At 36.5% G+C, this 20,251-nt stretch overlaps 1 protein-coding gene and 1 pseudogene across 1 annotated transcript in view; one reads left to right on the forward strand and one right to left on the reverse strand.

Moving 5' to 3' along the window:
• The window catches only part of Znf385d (zinc finger protein 385D), a 293,774-nt gene that overhangs the window by 140,375 nt on the left and 133,148 nt on the right, over positions 1-20,251 (forward strand). The gene's annotated exons all lie outside the window — the stretch shown is intronic.
• LOC127691150 (snRNA-activating protein complex subunit 5-like) lies at positions 16,606-16,898 on the reverse strand (annotated as a pseudogene).

Genomic DNA, 20,251 nt, shown 5'->3' on the forward strand with positions numbered 1-20,251 from the left:
AGGGTTAGATTTGGTCTTTTTAAACCCTCTGATGTTTTTTGTATCTTCTTGAACAATTATTTAAGATATTATATGCATAATAACATAATGCTAATCAGTTACTACAAATTTTAGTGTCCTCTGCAGTTTTGTTTTGTATTCAAATGCCTCCAATTATTGCCCTACCCTTATGATATTGAACCTTGAATATTCTGAACCTTCTCTTCTTTTCAAACTTTTCACTGACTCCTCTCTTTCAGGTTTGCCTCCTCCTTCCTCAGAATCATATATAGTTTCCTTCTTCAGGTTTTATTAAGATTTCACAGTCATTTGATGGACACTATAAGAATTGCATTAAGGTTTCAACCACCATCATGTACCATTCTTATCTGATAATTTTTTCTTAATCTCTTCTCATATTCTACACAATATACTTATTAACTATGTCATTATTATGCATCGTGTTCCTATTGCATGTAAGAACAATGATATTTACATTATTATTTTTACTTTATATATACATTACAGCATTACATCATAGACATTTTCAGTAAATTCTTCTTGAATTCATACATTAATGAAAAATTAATGACATACTGAATATCATGGTACTTATTAATCTTACACATCTAATATTTATATTATCCAAGATTTGTGATGATGCTTTCATTGCCAAGTTTCCCTTCTTCTTTCCTACTGAATCCAAAAATCCTACCCTCCACAAGAAGACATGGCAGCATTCTTCGAGGATTTTGCAGAAGTCACATTTACCCATTACTCTTGGCTAAGTGAGTACAAGCTTCCTGTGATTTTCATTTTTGGACATTGCAGAAGCATCACATTCAATGATTTCAGTCAACCCAGGGTTTTCTAGTTAGTTAGTAACAATATTTTGAAAAATAAGAGTAGTTTATTATTAGATAGCCTGCCATTATTTAACTACCAACAGCTCTTGGAGATCAAGGGCTTCAGCAATGCCCGATCTTGGAGAACACAGAACAGAAACCCCTAACTGCAAAATAACTGGCCTCAAGTTCCTGATATGATAACAAATAAACATTATTTTGTCCCAATCAAAGCCTCACTCTATACCCCACGCTTATATAGATTACTAATCCAGGGAACTATGCATCTTAGAGAACTAAATTTATTATTAGCTTCTATTGTTATTATTATTAAAAAATTATCTGACAAAAGGCAACCAAAGGTTTATTCTTCCTCATGATTTGAGAGTTCAGTCCTTGATGGGGAATGTATTGCAGGTTAGAAATGCTGTAGTGCAAGCAATAAGAGTTTGAGACTGTGAGACAACTACTCTGTGTCCCCAGTCAAAAAGAGAGAACTAAAACCTTAGTGCACTAGGATTCTCTGCTCTTTTCTGCTTTATTCAGCATGGAACCCATGTTTGAGTATTATCTTCTAGCCTCAATAAATCGTTTAGATATGCATGTACAGACATTTCCTGAGATATGTCTCTTAGGTGATTGAAAACACAGTCATGTTTACAGTGAATATTAGTTATCACATTGGGGATATCTACGGATAAGATCTAAGATCAGGGAAGGGCAGACAGAGCCACGAAAACAAGTGGGAACATCCTCCTCTTTTTATATAGTAGCCCAGGTAGAATGGAAAATACCTGCCGAATATGGCTGCATAAGATACCTCAAGTAAGAGTGTTTCTAGACATACTCAAAATTAACACTTTCTTTTCCTGTGTACAAAGTCAGGTTAGAAAACCTCTCTATGTGGATATATCTTCTGTTTTCAAATTCTTTCCTTTTAAGAGAAATTTCTCCTTACTCTTTTCTTAATCATTACATGAATTGATTTGAAATTCTAAAGTAATCAGTTTCATTGCCTTACAAAACAAGAACAGATGGGACTTTTTCATTGGCCTTAACTCTTGCAATTATAGTAAAAGGCTATCTTTACACATTTGCTCTTATCTCAGGTTCATTTTGTAAACAATGTCCCAATAACAAACAGTAAGCTCTTTTCTAAAATTTGATTTAACTAGAACGGGAGATCAAAGATGTTCAATGATCCAGTGAATTCTTAACATATTATGCATTCCAGAAGATTTCTGGTATCTGTTAGCTAAATGAAGTGCTATTTTTTCATTATTCAATGTTTTCAAAACCCTAAAGTATTAAAAGTTATTTTAAAAACTGGTAATATTTGAAAGTCTTAGCACTTTAGAATATGGGACTTGATAGGGGGAAGAGGGAAATTCAAGGTATGGCCTTTTTGGGACTCTGACCTGCTTTTTACTTTATTCCCAGATATGACTCAAAGAGAATTCCTTTGCCATGTATCCTGAGCATGGTGTACTCAGTCACACAGGCCCAAGTCCAAAGCAATAGGGTTGATGTACCATGGGAAAACATCATACCCCCCCCAAACAAAAACAAAAACAAAAACCCCTCATACTAAAGGTGCAATTCCTACAGTGTTATTTTTTACAGTGAATAAAAGTAGAAAGAAACTGGTACAGGCACTCTAGAAATCAGTATAGAGGTTCCTCAAAAACCTAGAAATAGAATTTCCATTAATCTACCTATAGTATTCCTGAGCATATATTCAAGAGGTTCTGTATCTACAGAGATACTTGCTCATTTATGCTAGTTATAATAGACAGGAAATGGAAACAGCTTAGTTTTTTATCAACTGATAATGAAAATATATATGTAATTAACCTTTATTCAGCTGGAAACAATCTGAAATTGTGGCATTTGTAGCTATGTAGATAAACTGGATAAAAATTATGCATAGGCCATAAAAATGGAATGTTTTCTCACATATGTGAATCTTTTCTTTAAAGTTTTAGATTTGTGCATTTAATTTGGAGTACCTGTAGAAGTACAGTTGAGTTGATAGTTCACATTGGTAATGTTTGTAGTACAGAGTTCATACTCTTTGGATACAGGATCAATGATAGGTCTTGATGTTCATGCTGCTTTTCTAGCACAAATTTTTGATAACCAGCTGCTATATCCTACTATCATCCAACTACTATAGTTTAGACACTGAGAAGATATCTGAAACATAGATTACATTTTAGTCTGCATCTTCAGTTTTATTTCTATAGAAATAAGAGTTGATGTTGATTTTTGGCCTGTTTGTCTACTTTTCCAGGTCTCCAATACATCCTGATTACTTATTTGCTGCAAAGCAAAAACAAACAAACAAACAAAAAACAAAAAAAAACACCCAAAATCCAGAAAAACCAACCTAACAAACAAAACACAAACAGCACCTACCTATAACACTACAGAGTATATGTAGTACCTCCTAAACTACTGCTTCAAAAGCCATCCATCAATGCAGTAATTTCTCATAGATTAAAAAGAACTACATTTGCATTGTGAGTGATGCTTTTCAACAGCTGCTGAAGAGAACTGGGCTGTAAATTAGTAGTTTGTATTTGATCGTCTGCCAGTGAAGATCATGAAATTCAGCTTGGCAACAGAATTTAGGAAAAAGTGCCCACTCTGCCCAGCTGTGCTTATCCAAGTTTGAAGCATGTACAAAGAGGCACCTCTCAAGTGACCGCCTTATCTGTTCAGCCCAGGATAATATGCTGCTGCAGAAGTTGAACCTAATTACAGAATTCATGAGTGTCAGGAGAACTAAACCACTTTTGTTGAGTCTTTTATTCGGGATGATGTTAAACCTGTGAGCAGCATCTTAAAGTGTTGATGAGGATCTTGCAAAAACCTCTGTGTGATACATCTGCAAATCATGAAACACAAAGTTCCATGTGTATACTTGGTCCACAGTTCAAATGCAGCTGATGAAGGAGTTATTTTTTCATGTTACACTTTGTTTCTCCTTTGAAAAGACTTGGACCACACTGATCCTGACTCAAGATCTAATTGAGTTATTTTGAGAAAACTATTTTTTTTATTTCCATAATTCTTAGGCTCTTATTTGTAAAATGTAAATAGCATTAGTATACAAAAGTGCTCTGAAGATTAAAAGGGACACTGTAGACAAAGTGTGTGACACATCTTAGAGAGATGTCATTAATTTTTTTCTTCTTACATTTTATAATCACATGAAAATAGATTAAAATTTGCATTCAGTAGTTTTCCAAATGAAAATGAGGGTAATTGTGGCAAAGATTACTAGTTATCTCATGCTTACTTCTCCAATACTATAATTGAATGTTAATTGAGTTCTGCCAATGTAATTTATTCTTCTGGCCAATTTACTATTCCAGGAGAGCTTTAAGCATGTATATTAATGATGTCCTTTAAAAGGTTGATGAAGCAAATTAATTTCAGAAACAGGGTATTGCTGTTCTTGGTAACTGGAAGGGGAAATTCTTCCTTTCTAACCTTAAATCACAAGATCTCATGTAATAAATGCAGGCTTGACCTAATATTTTTTTTTTGAAAATACTATCAAGTGAATTGAGGTTCAAGTATCAGACAATTGGAATTTTGAGACATAACATGGATAATAGAGGCATAGCTAAAGTTATAAATACATGTATAGACCATAGTTAGACTCACCAAAGGTTTCTTTCTATGACAAATGTAGAATACAGGAATTCTAATTCTGAGTGATGGACATACTGCTCCTCAAAGAGAATTGCACTTTGTTTTCAAATGAGACTATAATCACTGGCAAATCTGTTATTCTTCCTGGTCCACATGTGCTTGGCACTAGTAGCTGTCACAGTAAAAGTTTTCTCCTGGCAGCAGTTCCCTCAGACAACAGATGATGGAGTGAGTCCTCTACTCTGTTAAATGGTAAAGTGCTTATTAATCAGTCCACTGGGAATATTTAGAACCTAGACTATGAGGCAAGGGCATCTACTCAGGCACTCACTGCTAGTCCAGTAGTCCATCTGCAATCTCAGGAACCTATGACAGCTTGTGGCCTTGTGTATCACTGTAGCTTTGTTCATGACTTTCAAATTTATGGTGCTGATAATAACCACTTTGATTGAGTTCAGACACTGATTTTGAATCACAAATTCTTTAACACCTAGGTCTCCTGCTTGTCTGAGCAGTTGCATAGAGTTGAAAAGCAAAAGCAAGTGATATTTGGCCAGCCAGTTAATGAATGTTGTAGCCTGTTTCAGTTGATAAATGGTCCTTGTTCAACTGGCAGTTAACATACAGAAGAGTGCAAACTGATCCTTTCTTATATCCTTGTATAAAGCTCAAGTGCAAATGGATCAAGAACCCCCACATAAAGTGAGATACATTGAAACTAATAGAAAAGAAAATGGGGAAGAGCCTCGAGCATATGGGCACAGGGCAAATTTTCATGAGTAGTTTGTGCTCTAAGAGCAAGAATTGATAAATGGTACCTCACAAATTTACAAAGCTTCTATAAGGCAAAGGACACTGTCAATAGGACAAAATAGCAAGCAACAGATTGGGAAAAGATGTTTACCAACCCTACAATTGACAGAGGGCTAATATCCAGTATATACAAAGAACTCAAGAAGTTACACTCCAGAGAATCAAATACACTATTAACAATGGGGTGCAGAGCTAAAGAAATAATTCTCAACTGAGGAATATTTAGTGAAAAATAAGCACCTAATGAAATTTTCAGCATCATTAGTCATCATGGAAATGAGAATATAAACAACCCTGAGATTTCACCTCACACCAGTCAGAATCACTAAGATCAAAAACTCAGGTGACAGCAGATGCAGGTGAGGATGTGGAGAATGAGGAACATTCCTCCATTGTTGGTGGTATTTCAAGTTGGTACAACCACTCTGGAAATCAGTCTAGTGATTCCTCAAAAAATTGGACATATTATTACCTATACCACTCCTGGGCATATACCCAAAAGATGCTCCAATACAGAACAAGAATATATACTACACTATGTTTATAGCAACCTTATTTATAGTAGCCAGAAGCTGGAAAAAAACCCAGATGTCCTTCAGCCGAGGAATGAATACAGAAAATGTGATATTCGTTACACCATGGAGTACTACTCAGCTTTTAAAAATATTCATGAAATTCTGAGGCAAATGGATGGAACTAGAAAATTTCATTCTGACTGAGGGAATCCAATCACAAAAGAATATACCTGGTATGCACGCACTGATACGTGGATATTTGTCCAAAAGCTGATATTACCCAAGATCCAATTCACAAACTACATGAAATTCAAGAGCAAGGAAGTCCAAAGTGTAGATGCTTCAGTCCTTCTTAGAAGTGGGAACAAAACACTTATAGAACAAGATAGAGAGAAAAAGTGTAGAGCAGTCTGAATGAATGGCCATCCAGAGACTGTTCCACCTGGAGATTCATGCAATATACTGTCACCATACACAGATTATTGTGGATGCCAAGAAGTTCATACTCACTGGAGCCTGATATTGCTGTCTCCTGAGATGCTCTGCAAAAGCTTGACAAATACAGTGGCAGAGGCTTATAGCTAACCATTGTAGTGAGCATAGAGTCCCAAATAGAGGGGTAAGAGAAAGAATTAGAGGAGCTGAAGGGGTTTGAAACCCCTTAGGAAGAACAACAATATCAACCAAACAGACTCTTAGGAGCTTCCAGGGACTAAACAACTAACCAAAGAGTACACATATAAGGATGTGTGGCTCCTGCTGCATAAATAGCAGAGGATGGCTTTGTCAGGCATCAATGGGAGGAGAAGCCCTTAGTACTGTGAAGTCTGGATCCCCCAGTGTAGGGGAATGCCAGAGTGGGGAGTGGTGAATGGGTGGGTGAAGGAGCAGTCATACAAGCATGGGAATGAGGGAATGTGATAGGAGGTCTCAGGGTGGGGATTTGAATGGAGATAACATTTGAAATGTAAATAAAGAAAATATTCAACAAAAAATATTTTTAAAAAAGAAATATAGTACCATACTCTGTACATAAGAGTTGAGAATGTAGGAGGATATGATAATTTTTTGGATTTCCTCTGTTTCTGTTGTTATATCACCCTTTTCATTTCTGATTTTGTTAATTTGGGTACTTTCTCTGTGTCCCCTGGTTAGTCTGACTAAAGGTTTATCTATCTTGCTGATTTTCTCAAAGAATCAGCTCCTACTTTTGTTTGTTCTTTCTATAGTTCTTTTTGTTTCAACTTGATTGATTTCAGCCCTGAGTTTCATGATTTCCTGCCTTCTAGTCCTCTTGTATATTAGCTTCTTTTTGTTCTAAAGCTTTCAGGTGTTCTGTTAAACTGCTAGTGTATGCTCTCTCCAGCTTCTTTTTGTAGGCACTGAGAGCTATGAGTTTTCCTCTTAGCACCGCTTTCATTGTATCCCATAAATTTGGGTATGTTGTGCCTTCATTTTCATTAAATTATAAAAATTCTTTGATTTCTTTCCTTATTTCTTCCTTGACCAAGGTATCATTGAGTAGAGAATTGTTCAGCTTCCATTTGTATGCGGGCTTTCTGTTGTTTTTGTTGCTATTGAAGATGACCCTTATTCCAAGGTGTTCTGATAGGAGGCATGGAATTAGTTTGATCATCTTATATCTGTTGAGGACTGTTTTGTGACCAATTATATGGCCAATTTTGGAGAAGGTACCATGAGATGCTGAGAAGAAGGTATATCCTTTTGAATTAGGATGAAATGTTCTATAGATATCTATTAAGTCCATTTGGTCCAAAAGATTGGTTAGTTTCAAGAACACTCATGGTATGCACTCACTGATAAATGAATATTAGCCTAGAAGCTTGGAATATCCAAGACACAATGCACATATCAAATGATGCCCAAGAAGGAAGGAGTGGCTCCCGGTCCTGGAAAATCTCAGTGCAGCAGTGTCGGAGAATACCAGGACTGGGATGTGGGAAGGGGTGGATTGGGGAACAGGGGGAGGGAAGAGGGCTTATGGGACTTTCCGGGAGGGGGGACCCAGGAAAGGGAAACTGACTTGAAATGTAAATAAATAATATATCGAATAAAAAAACAATAAAAAGAATTTCATGAAAAAAAGAAATACAAGACAATAAAGGGAGAGGAAGGAGAATCAATACATAGAAATAAAGAAAAGATACAGCAATTGAGAAAACAAGCGTTGAGAATGAAGCTGATGAAAAGATTCATGAGAGCAGAGGAATGAGGACAAATGAATAACAAATTCCAAATATTTTAGTTTATTTACCTGAAATGCTTTGGTTTTTTATTATTCAATGACACCCACGTTCAATGATAATTCTTTTCTAGGGTTAAAGCAAGAACTCCCATTCTGTGTAAGGATCCAGATAGTTTCCATGTTTTCTTTTTTGACACCTGCAATTCTTATCATCTTCTCAGACTTTTACAGAACTCCATTCAGGACAAATAGAACTACATGAAGATAAGGATGTACATTTTATAAAGTCATAGTATTAGTTGAAAATAAGTACCTTCACACTTTTTTTAAATTGAAATCTAAGAATTATGTGACTTTGAGGGATGTAATTTGTTATTTTAATTCATATTTACTATTGTGTTGATCCAGATACTCATTAACAACACTTACAAATCTGTCTTGTATGAGCACTCAACTTTCTCTTTTGTTATTTTGGAATATTAGCTTGTTTGCTTGTTTATAATTAGTCATATTAACTCTAGGGTGTATTAGGACACTCTATGAATTAATACCCCCAAATAGCAACTCCTAATGAACTTCTCCCACACCCACCCTATACCCACTCTACCCAAATCCAGTATCCTTTACTTTATTTTTAGTTTCTACAAACTCCAACATCATAAAATATCATGCCACTACAACCACAATTACTGTAACTTAAAGGCAACACACACACACACACACAGACCAAAGCTAAGAAGATTTATATTAATCGTAACTTTCATATGTTTTGTTAAAATAAGATTTAATATAGCTGTTATGGAAAATAAAAAAGACATGCGTTATAGAATCATAGAAAAAATCAGCATAATTGTGCATATTTGATTAGATATTTTCTTTATTTTCATTTCACATATTATCCTCTTTCCTAGCTTCTCCATCAAAAAACCCCTATCCCGTACCAGGTCCACCTGCTCTCTAAAGCACCCACTCCTGTCCTAGCAATCTCCTATACTAGTGCAAGGAGCCTTTCCAGAAATAAGGTCCTCTTCTCCCTTTGCTGTTCAACAAGGCCATCCTCTGCTACATATGCAGTTCGAAACATGGGTCTGTCCATGTTTACTCTTTGGTCAGTGGTTTTGTCCCTGGGAGTTTTGGGGGGTACTGGTTGCTTCATATTGTTGTACCTCCTATGGTGCTATAAACCTCTTCAAGTCCTAGGGCCCTTTCTCTAGCTCCTCCATTGGGAGCCCTTGCTCAGTCTAATGGCTATCTGAGAGAATCCATCTCTAGATTTGTCAGACACTGGCATAGCCTCTCAGGAGACAGCTATATCAGACTCCTGTCAGCAAGCACTTGTTAGCATCCACAATAGTGTCTGGGTTTGGTAACTTTATATGGTATGGATCCCCAGGTAGGGCAGTCTCTGGAGGGTCTTTCCTTCAGTCTATGCTCTACACTGTGTCTCTATCTCATCTAGTGGGTATTTTGTTCTTCCTTCTAAGAAGGACCAAAGAAGTGTTCAAATTTGGACTTCCTCCATCTTGAGTTTCATGTGGTCTGCGAATTATATCTTGGGTATTCCTAGCTTCTGGGCTACTATCACTTAATCAGTGAATACATACCATGTGTGTTTCTTCTGGTTCAGTTACTTTAGTCAGGATGATATTTTCTAGGTTTTTTTTTTTGTTGTTGTTGTTGTTGTTGTTGTTATTCCAGATGAATTTGTAAATTGCTTTGTCTAACTCTATGAAGAATTGTGTTGGAATTTTGATGAGGATTGCATGGAATCTGTAGGTTGCTTTCATCTAGGTGTCCATTTTTACTATATTAATTCTTCCAATCCATGAGAATGGGAGATCATTTCATTATGAGATCTTCTTCACTTTCATTCTTTAGAACCATGAAGTTCTTGTTATACAGATCTTTCACTTGCTTAGTTAGAGTCACACCAAGGTATTTTATATAATTTTTGACTATTGGGAAGGTTGTCATTTCCCTAATTTCTTTCTCAGCCTGGTTATCCTTTGAGTATAGCAAGGCCACTGATTTGTTCAAGTTAATTTTGTATCCAGACACTTTGCTGAAGATGTTTATCAGCTTTAGGAGCTCTCTGTTTGAAATTTTGGCATCACTTAAGTATACTATCATATCATCTGCAAATGTGGATATTTTGACTTCTTTTCCAATTTTTATCCCTTTGACTTCCTTTTGTTGTCTAATTGCTGTGCATAGGACTTGAGTACTATATTGAATAATTGTGGAGAGAGTGAGCAGCCTTCTCTAGTCCCTGATTTTAGTGGGATTGTTTCAAGTTTCTCTCTATTTAGTTTGATGTTGGCTACTGGTGTGCTGTATATTGCTTTTACTATGTTTAGGTATTGGTATATTTGGTATATTAAGCTTTTACTATATTTAGGTATAGTATATTAAGCTTTTACTATATTTAGGCTTTGTATTCTTGATCTAAGATTTTTTTCATGAAGGGGTGCTGTATTTTGTAATATTCTTTCTCAGCCTCTAATGAAATGATCATGTGCTTTTTTTCTTTTAGTTTGTTTATACTATTGATAACATTGATGGATTTCCATATATTGAACCATCCCTGAATCTCTGGGATGAAGCCTAGTTTATTGTGATGAATGATTATTTGGAAATGTCCTTGGATTTGGTTTGCTAGAATTTTATTGAATATTTTTTCATTGATATTCATAAGGCAAATTGGTGTGACATTCTTTTTTGCTGGATTTTTGTGAATTTATCAGTGTAACTGTTGCTTCATGGAACAAATTTGATAGTTTTCCTTCTGTTTCTATTTGTGGAATAGTTTGAAGATTATTGGCATTAGGTCTTTTTTGAAGGTCTGATAGAACTCTCTACTAAACCCATATTGTCCTGGACTTTTTTTGGTTGGGAGTCTATTAATGACTACTTCTATTTCATTAGGAGCTATGGGACAGTTTAGATTGTTTATCTGATACTGATTTAATTTTGAGAGTTAGTATCTGTCTAGAAAATTGCCCATTTCATCCAGATTTTCCAGTTTTGTTGATTATAGGCTTTTGTAGTAGGACCTGATTATTCTTGGATTTTATCGGTTTCTGTTGTAATATCTCCCTTTTTACTACTGATTTTGTTAATTTGGATACTCTCACTGTGCCCTTGGACTAAGACCAGCTAATAGTTTTTCTATCTTGTTGATTTTCTCAAAGAACCAGGTCCTGGTTTAATTAATTCTATAGTTCTTTTTGTTTCTTCTTGGTTGATTTCAGATCTGAATTTGATTATTTCCTGCTATCTACTCCACTTGGATCTTTTTGCTTCTTTTTGTTCTTCAGGTGTGCTGTCAAGCTGCTAGTTTATGTTCTTTCTAGTTTCTTTTTGGAGTCATTTAGAGCTATGAGTTTTTCTCTTAGCACTGCTTTGTGTCCCATAAGTATGGTTATGTTCTGGCTTCATTTTCATTAAACTCTTAAAAGTCTTTAATTTCTTTCTTTATTTCTTCCTTGACCGAGTTATCATTGAGTAGAGTATCATTTAGCTTCCAAATGTATGTGGACTTTCTATTGATTTAGTTGTTACTGAAGATGAGCGTTAGTCTGTGGCAATCTGATACTATACATGGGATTGTTTCAATGTTCTTGGATCAGTTGAGACCAGTTTTGTCACTGATTTTAGTGTCAGTTTTTGGGAATATGCTGTGAGGTGCTGAGAAGAACATATAATCTTTTGTTTTAGGATAAAATGTTCCATAGATAACTGTTCAATCTTTTTGGTTCATTATTTCTGTTAGTTTTACAGTGTCACTGTTCAGTTTCTGTTTCTGTTGATGACAGTGGGGTGGTGAAGTCTCCCACTATTATTGTGAGTGATCAATATGTGCTTTGGCCTTTAGTATCCTGGAAAGGATTGATCTAGCATTGGAGGGGAATATAAGGACAGAGAAGAAAAGGAGAGAGGTAATAGGAGAATGGATGGAGAGAAGAAGGTTTATGGGACATATGGGGAGGGGGGATCCGGGAAAGGGGAAATCATTTGGAATGTAAACAAAGAATATAGAAAATAAAAATATTAATAAAAAAACATTTGTTTTATGAATGTGAGTACCTTTGCATTTGGAGTATAGATGTTCAGAAGTGAGAGTTCTTCTTTATAGATTTTTTTACTTTGATGAGTGTGAAGTATCCTTCCTAATGTTCTCTGATAACAATACTATAGGTTGAAAGTTGATTTTAATTGATATTAAAATGATTACTCCAGCTTGTTTCTTGGGACTGTTTGCTTGGAAAATTGTTTTCCAGCCTTTTGTTTTGAGGTAGTATCTTTCTTTGTCACTGAGGTGGGTTTCTTGAATGCAACAAAATGTTGGGTGGGTCCTATTTATGTATCCAATCTGTTATTCTGTGTCCTTTTATTGTGGGAGCTGTGTCCATTGATATAAAGAGATATTAACGAATAGTGATTGTTGCTTCTTATATCAAATGTTCTCTGTATTAACTACTACCTACACAAAACAAACATAAACAACACCACCCCCACTACCACCACCACCAACAGTAAAAACAAGGTTTCCTCTGGTCAAGTTTGAGGAAAGCAAAGGTCTATGAATAGAAATATTTAGATATTAGTTTGATAGCATTATTGTTTAGTAAAAAGCAATTTTAGATTAGTACTTAAGACCAATGTCTTCCCTAAACATGGTCTTTGACCACATTTATAGTACCAGTCATGGATTCCCTCTTGTAGAGCAGACCTTAGATCTATCAGAAAGTGGTTAGCTACCCCATAACACTCATGCCACTTCAGATCACTAGGTACCTCTTGCCTTGTAGGTCAATATTGCAGCTTGCAGATTCACTGAATACATATTGTTATCATTTCTCCCCTCAGCAGCTTGCATAGCACCTTCTTGTCTCCCAGTGCTCTACATATAGCACAGTGGATTTCTTCATTCTGTGTGACACTGAGCTAAGAATCATTTCCTAGAAAAAAAAAAGTGACTTTTTTTTTCTGTGTATCCCTGACTGTGCTAGAACTCACTCTGTATACTGGCTTGCTTCTCCCTTTTGAGTACTGGGATTAAAGTCCCTTATAGTGATAGAGACAGCATATAGGGTGTGTGTGTGTGTGTGGGTGGGTGGGTGGGTGGGTGTGCACGCGAATGAGCTCCCCATTTTACTTGATGTTCCTTTCTAGTTATCTCTAGTTATCTGTCTGTACATGAAGTTGATCCTCAGTCTCCTTCAGGTGAGAATCAGAAAATCCTGCATTCTTAACATCAATCCCTGAATTTCCTGCTTTACTATTCTCTAGCTTTGTGAATACTCCATTGACTGGCTCTGAACTTTTCTCTCAGTGCTGTGTCTGTCTGTTACTTTCTTTTATCCTCTTTTCCTTTAGGTGTGAAAACAGCAAATAAAAGCCACTTTAGATCATGCATGAATGATTTTCTCAAAGAACCAGATCCTGGTTTAGTTGATTCTTTCTATATTTCTCTTTTTGCATTCTTTCTGTAGTAGGAATTATTTTTTCAGACAGTTTCTACTTGGTGCATTTTTGTTGGTTTTGCAAGTAATGTCTATTATAAGCACTGGGATATTGAAAACCACAGGAAGCCACCTCAACATGCTCCTATACAGAGAAAGCCTGAGATTAATGGTATTTGTTTGACCTGAGAATTGACTCTTAGTCTTCTTTTAAGTATTAACTTTTATAGTAACAGATAAATCAGTGTGGTAAACCATTTCAAAGGCTTTTAATAGTCTGTAAGGTATAAACAGGAACTGGAGAAATTCCATTCTTGAGATTAAATTTTTCATTATGGATATTTGAAAAAACTCAGGAGTTAGACTGAGAGCTGTTTTCTAGTTTGTAGATTAGAAATAATTTGACTAAGTTATGGCTAATTTCCCCAACACAGGGATCATGAGGAAATGGATAAGAAGCCTTATGAAAAGAAGAAACATTGAAAAACATTCAGTAAACAAACCCATTATTTATTTATGTTGTGTGTAATACTATATAATTATTATCCCAAAATAGATATTGAATGCCTATTATATGTCTTCTCATAGAAAAACACTTTTCTGACAATCTAAGAGTTCCCACTGGACAATAAGCTCATGTTCTGTAATTTGTTTTCATTATTTGAACTTTTAAGATCTCCTATGCTGTAGACCTTATTTAGTAATGTTATCAAAATATTTATTCATGCTTCTGCAATCACTAGTAATAGAATCAAATATAAGATTCTTAGTGCTTGGAATTTAGAATTATAAATATGTAGAATTAAGTATTAATGCTCAGGTCAGCAGAAAAATTAAAGACACAGTGCTTGCTTCAGGAGGCCCCTCCATTTACCAATTCAGTGACCACACACTTGGATACTTTTATGGCTTGGATTTCCCAAACCCATTTTTCCAGACAGTTTATTAGTGTTCAGTTGCCATGTCCTGAATCAGAGTGTCTTACCATGTACATTTTTCTGAATCTAACAGTTTTTACAGTGTTCGGCATCCCCTATTTGTCTGGTGTAATGAATGTGGTCTATAACCTTCCAGAAATCCTTTCTTATTCTTCAAGGGTTTGTAGTGTCTCCAAAGCTACAGATGTTTATCTCCTTTACCTTTTCTACTTCTGTAACAGTCTGTGTCCATGTTGAGATTTCCTGGGCTAGAAACATTTGGCAAGTACATAACTATTTGGATGAAATAATATAAAAACAACTCAGGCTTTCAACCTAGAACAGTTACAAACATCTAAAGCTTAAGGAAATGGGTGAGCAAATAATATCTGTGGGATCTTTCTACTTAGAAGCTTGTAGTACAAACTTCTGAGGAGACTTCACAACTATAAGTGAATTTCAGAAACCAGGGCCTCTATAATTCTTTAGGAATAACTGAATCTTAAAATATTTTCATAAACGTTATGCTCAATGTTCCTCTGAGCTTCCCAGTGACTTGACTCACTAAATTATTCCTGAATTTCTTTTGTTATTTTGGCACATTTAATTAATTCATTAAATTGCAACTAGATATGTAGTTGGAAATAGCATCTGTTTATAATGTTGTAATGTAAAACTTACCAGTATCAGAATAAAAAACAATTTACAAAGCTAATCATATTTCTGTACTTGTCTGCAAAAAGTAAATTATTAATATATGCCTATGTCCAGACCATGAATGCTTGTTGGTTAATGGATCGGTCTCTGTGATACCCTATGGCCCAGGTTAGTTGTCTCTGTAGGTATTTTTGTGGTATCCTTGACCTCTCCAGAGCTGGCTCTTCGGCAAGACTCCCTTAGCTCTATCTAATGTTTAGCTATGGGTCTCTGCATGTGTTTCCATCAGCTTCTGACTGAAGCCTCTCAGCGTACAGTTATGCTAGGTTCCTGTCTGGAAGCATTCCAGAGTGTCATTAATAGTGTCAGGGGATCTCTCTCTCATGGGATGGGTCTCAAGTTGGGCCAGTTATTCGCTGCTTATTCAATCTCTGTTGCATCTTTATTCCTACACATAAGGTAGGTAGGGCAAAGATTGCATCAAAGGTTTTGTGGGCACGTTGGTGTCCCCCTCCACTGAAAGTTCTATCTGGATAAAGGAGGTAGTTATTTCAGTCTTCATATCCTCATTTTCTAGGAGTATCACCAAGGGTCACTTCCATAATCTCCAAAGAGCCTCCTACATACCTGCTCTCCCAAGAGCTGACCACTGTCCTCATTCTCTTCTCTATTCTATATCCTGCCCAGTTCCCTCTCTCTCCATCCACTTGCAGTGTTTATTTTACTTCCCCTTCTGAGTGAGATTCAAGCATCCTCCCATGGGCTTTTCTGGTTACTTAGTATCTTTGGGTCTGTGAAACCACATTGAACATTTCTTTTTTTCAGGGAGGAAGGTGTTTATTTCAGCTTACAGCTTGTAGTTTGTCCACCTTCCAGGGAACTCATGGCATGAAACTAGAAGCAGAAACTTAAGCAGAGACCATGGTAGAATCCTTTTCACTGGCTTGCTCAGCATGCTTGCTGAGACATTCTTATCATGCCCAGGGGTGACATAGCCCACAGTAAGCTTGGCCCTTCTGCATCCATCATAATTTAAGAAAATATACCACAAGCTTGCTTAAAGACCAATCTGATGGAGACAATTTTCCAGTTGAGGCTCCCTCTTTAGAAATGACTTTTCTTGTGTTGATATAAAAACTAGCCAAATATTCCATGTGTAAAAGCAAACTTGGTTTTGATCCCAGTACTTGTGAGGCAGGAGCATGTGAATTTGAGTTTGAAGCTAGCATGGCCTATATAGTGAATTCTATGACAGCCAAAGATGTGTAGAGAGACTTTGTCTCAAAAAAGAAAGAAAGAAAGAAAGAAAGAAAGAAAGAAAGAAAGAAAGAAAGAAAGAAAGAAAGAAACAAACAAACAAACAAACAAACAAACAAACAAAGCACCAACCCCACCTCCCTCCAAAAATCAAAACTAAACTGCATCTGACTAACTCCGTGTAGCTAATAGATAACCAGCAACCTCAATCTTTGTACCAACTCTTCTCATGCAGAACTTTAACAATGAGTCCTTCCATCCTCTTAGGATGCTAGCTTGTCTTCCTCTTTATGAATCAGATTCTTCCTCTACCACAACCTTCTCCTCTTCCTTTACTTCCTCCATAAGGATCCTTGTGCTTAGCTTTAGTGTGGTTCAATTGATGAACCTTCATTGTGTACATGCAGTGACATATCACATAAATGTTCAGGTGCAGACTGATAGGACAGTGTTTCAGTCCCTCCTTGAGAACTTACCATTGATTTAAGGGTATATTCTTTAACCTTGAGGTGGTTCAGTTGTTCATAGAGTCCAACTTTAGACACAACTCCCTTGTATAGCTCCTGCAGCTGACTCAACATCCTCTTGCATCTCTTACAGCATTAAACATTTAAGTGCTTCTTGGCCATTAGAGATCCCTCTGTTGAGAATTCTCTGTTTAGCTTTGTATCTCATTTCTTTTTTTTTTTTAGGTTTTTTTTTTTATTCGATATTTTTTATTTACATTTCAAATGATTTCCCCTTTCCTAGCCCCCCCACTCCCAGAAAGTCCCATAAGCCCACTTCTCTCCCCCTGTCCTCCCACCCACCCCTTCCCACTTCCCCTTTCTGGTTTTGCTGAATACTGCTTCACTGAGTCTTTCCAGAACAAGGGGCCACAATTCCTTTCTTCTTGTACCTCATTTGATGTGTAGATTATGTTTTGGGTATTCCAGGTTTCTAGGTTAATATCCACTTATTAGTGAGTGTATACCATGATTCACCTTTTGCATCTGGGTTACCTCACTTAGTATAATGTTCTCTAGCTCCATCCATTTGCCTAAGAATTTCATGAATTCATTGTTTCTAATGGCTGAATAGTACTCCATTGTGTAGATGTACCACATTTTTTGCATCCACTCTTCTGTTGAGGGATACCTGGGCTCTTTCCAGCATCTGGCAATTATAAATAGGGCTGCTATGAACATAGTAGAGCATGTATCCTTATTACATGGTGGGGAATCCTCTGGGTATATGCACAGGAGTGGTATAGCAGGATCTTCTGGAAGTGAGATGCCCAGTTTTCTGAGGAACCGCCAGACTGATTTCCAGAGTGGTTGTACCAATTTGCAACCCCACCAGCAGTGGAGGAGTGTTCCTGTTTCTCCACACCCTCTCCAACACCTGCTATCTCCTGAGTTTTTAATCTTAGCCATTCTGACTGGTGTAAGGTGAAATCTCAGGGTTGTTTTGATTTGCATTTCCCTAATGACTAATGAAGTTGAGCATTTTTTAAGATGCTTCTCCGCCATCCGAAGTTCTTCAGGTGAGAATTCTTTGTTTAACTCTGTACCCCATTTTTTAATAGGGTTGTTTGGTTTTCTGGAGTCTAACTTCTTGAGTTCTTTATATATATTGGATATTAGCCCTCTATCTGATGTAGGATTGGTGAAGATGTTTTCCCAATTTGTTGGTTGGTGATTTGTCCTCTTGATGGTGTCTTTTGCCTTACAGAATCTTTGTAATTTTATAAGGTCCCATTTGTCAATTCTTGCTCTTAGAGCACATGCTATTGGTGTTCTGTTCAGAAACTTTCTCCCTGTACCGATGTCCTCAAGGGTCTTCCCCAGTTTCTTTTCTATTAACTTCAGAGTGTCTGGCTTTATGTGGAGGTCCTTGATCCATTTGGATTTTAGCTTAGTACAAGGGGACAAGGATGGATCAATTCGCATTCTTCTGCATGCTGACCTCCAGTTGAACCAGCACCATTTGTTGAAAAGGCTATCTTTTTTCCATTGGATGTTTTCAGCCTCTTTGTCGAGGATCAAGTGGCCATAGGTATGTAGGTTCATTTCTGGATCTTCAATCCTGTTCCATTGATCCTCCTGCCTGTCACTGTACCAATACCATGCAGTTTTTAACACTATTGCTCTGTAGTATTGCTTGAGGTCCGGGATACTGATTCCCCCAGACTTTCTTTTGTTGCTGAGAATAGTTTTAGCTATCCTGGGTTTTTTTTGTTGTTCCAAATGAATTTGATAATTGCTCTTTCTAACTCTGTGAAGAATTGAGTTGGGATTTTGATGGGTATTGCATTGAATCTGTAGATTACTTTTGGCAAAATGTACATTTTAACTATATTGATTCTACCGATCCATGAGCATGGGAGGTTTTCCCATTTTTTGAGGTCTTCTTCCATTTCCTTCTTCAGAGTCTTGAAGTTCTTGTCATACAGATCTTTCACATGTTTGGTAAGAGTCACCCCAAGATACTTTATACTGTTTGTGGCTATTGTGAAGGGGGTCATTTCCCTAATTTCTTTCTCAGCCTGCTTATCCTTTGAGTATAGGAAGGCCACTGATTTGCTTGAGTTGATTTTATAACCTGCCACTTTGCTGAAGTTGTTTATCAGCTGTAGGAGTTCTCTAGTGGAGTTTTTTGGGTCACTTAGGTAGACTATCATGTCATCTGCAAATAATGGTAGTTTGACTTCTTCCGTTCTTATTTGTATCCCTTTGACCTCCTTATGTTGTTGAATTGCCCAAGCTAGTACCTCAAGTACAATATTGAAAAGATAAGGAGAAAGGGGGCAGCCCTGTCTAGTCCATGATTTTAGTGGGATTGCTTCAAGTTTCTCTCCATTTAGTTTGATGCTGGCTACCAGTTTGCTGTATATTGCTTTTACTATGTTTAGGTATGGGCCTTGAATTCCTGTTCTTTCCAAGACTTTAAGCATGAAAGGATGCTGAATTTTGTCAAATGCTTTTTCAGCATCCAATGAAATGACCATGTGGTTTTTTTCTTTGAGTTTGTTTATGTAGTGGATTGCATTGATGGATTTCCGTATATTGAACCAACCCTGCATTCCCGGGATAAAGCCTACTTGTTCATGGTGGATGATCGTTTTGATGTGTTCTTGGATTCGGTTGGCAAGAATTTTATTGAGTATTTTTTCATCGATGTTCATAAGGGAAATTGTTCTGAAGTTCTCTTTCTTTGTTGGATCTTTGTGTGGTTTTGGTATCAGTGTAATTGTGGCTTCATAGAAGGAATTGGGTAGTGTTCCTTCTGTTTCTATTTTGTGGAATAATTTGAAGAGTATTGGTGTTAACTCTTCTTTGAAGGTCTGATAGAATTCTGCACTGAAACCATCTGGACCTGTGCTTTTTTTGGTTGGAAGACTTTCTATGACTCCTTCAGTTTCTTTAGGCATTATGGGACTGTTTAGAAGATCTATTTGGTCCTGATTTAATTTTGATATTTTTTATCTGTCAAGGAAATTGTCCATTTCCTCCAGATTCTCCAGTTGTGTTGAGTACAGGCTCTTGTAGTAGGATCTGATGATTTTTTGGATTTCCTCAGTTTCCGTTGTTATTGTATCTCATTTCTTAATTGGCTTGTAATTGACTTTAATTTACTGAATTGTCTTTACTGAAATTGACTTTAATTTACTGAAATACATTTATTGGATATTAGCCCAGTGTTAGATGTATGGTTGATAAAGAGTTTTTTCCAATCTTTGGGCTGACATTATTCTTCTATTGACCATGTCTTCTAGAAGCATTTCATGAGGTTCCCTTTATTAATTGTTGATCTTAGTGCCTGAGATGTTGGTGATCTGTTCAGGAAGTTGTCTTCTGTACTAAAACATTCAAGGCAATTTTGCATTTTCTCTATTTTATAGAGGTCTTTGATTTACTTGGATTCGAATTTTGTGCAAGGTCTTCTACAAGCA

The sequence above is a fragment of the Apodemus sylvaticus genome, chromosome 8 (genome assembly GCF_947179515.1).
Source record: "Apodemus sylvaticus chromosome 8, mApoSyl1.1, whole genome shotgun sequence".
Lineage (NCBI taxonomy): Eukaryota > Metazoa > Chordata > Mammalia > Rodentia > Muridae > Apodemus > Apodemus sylvaticus.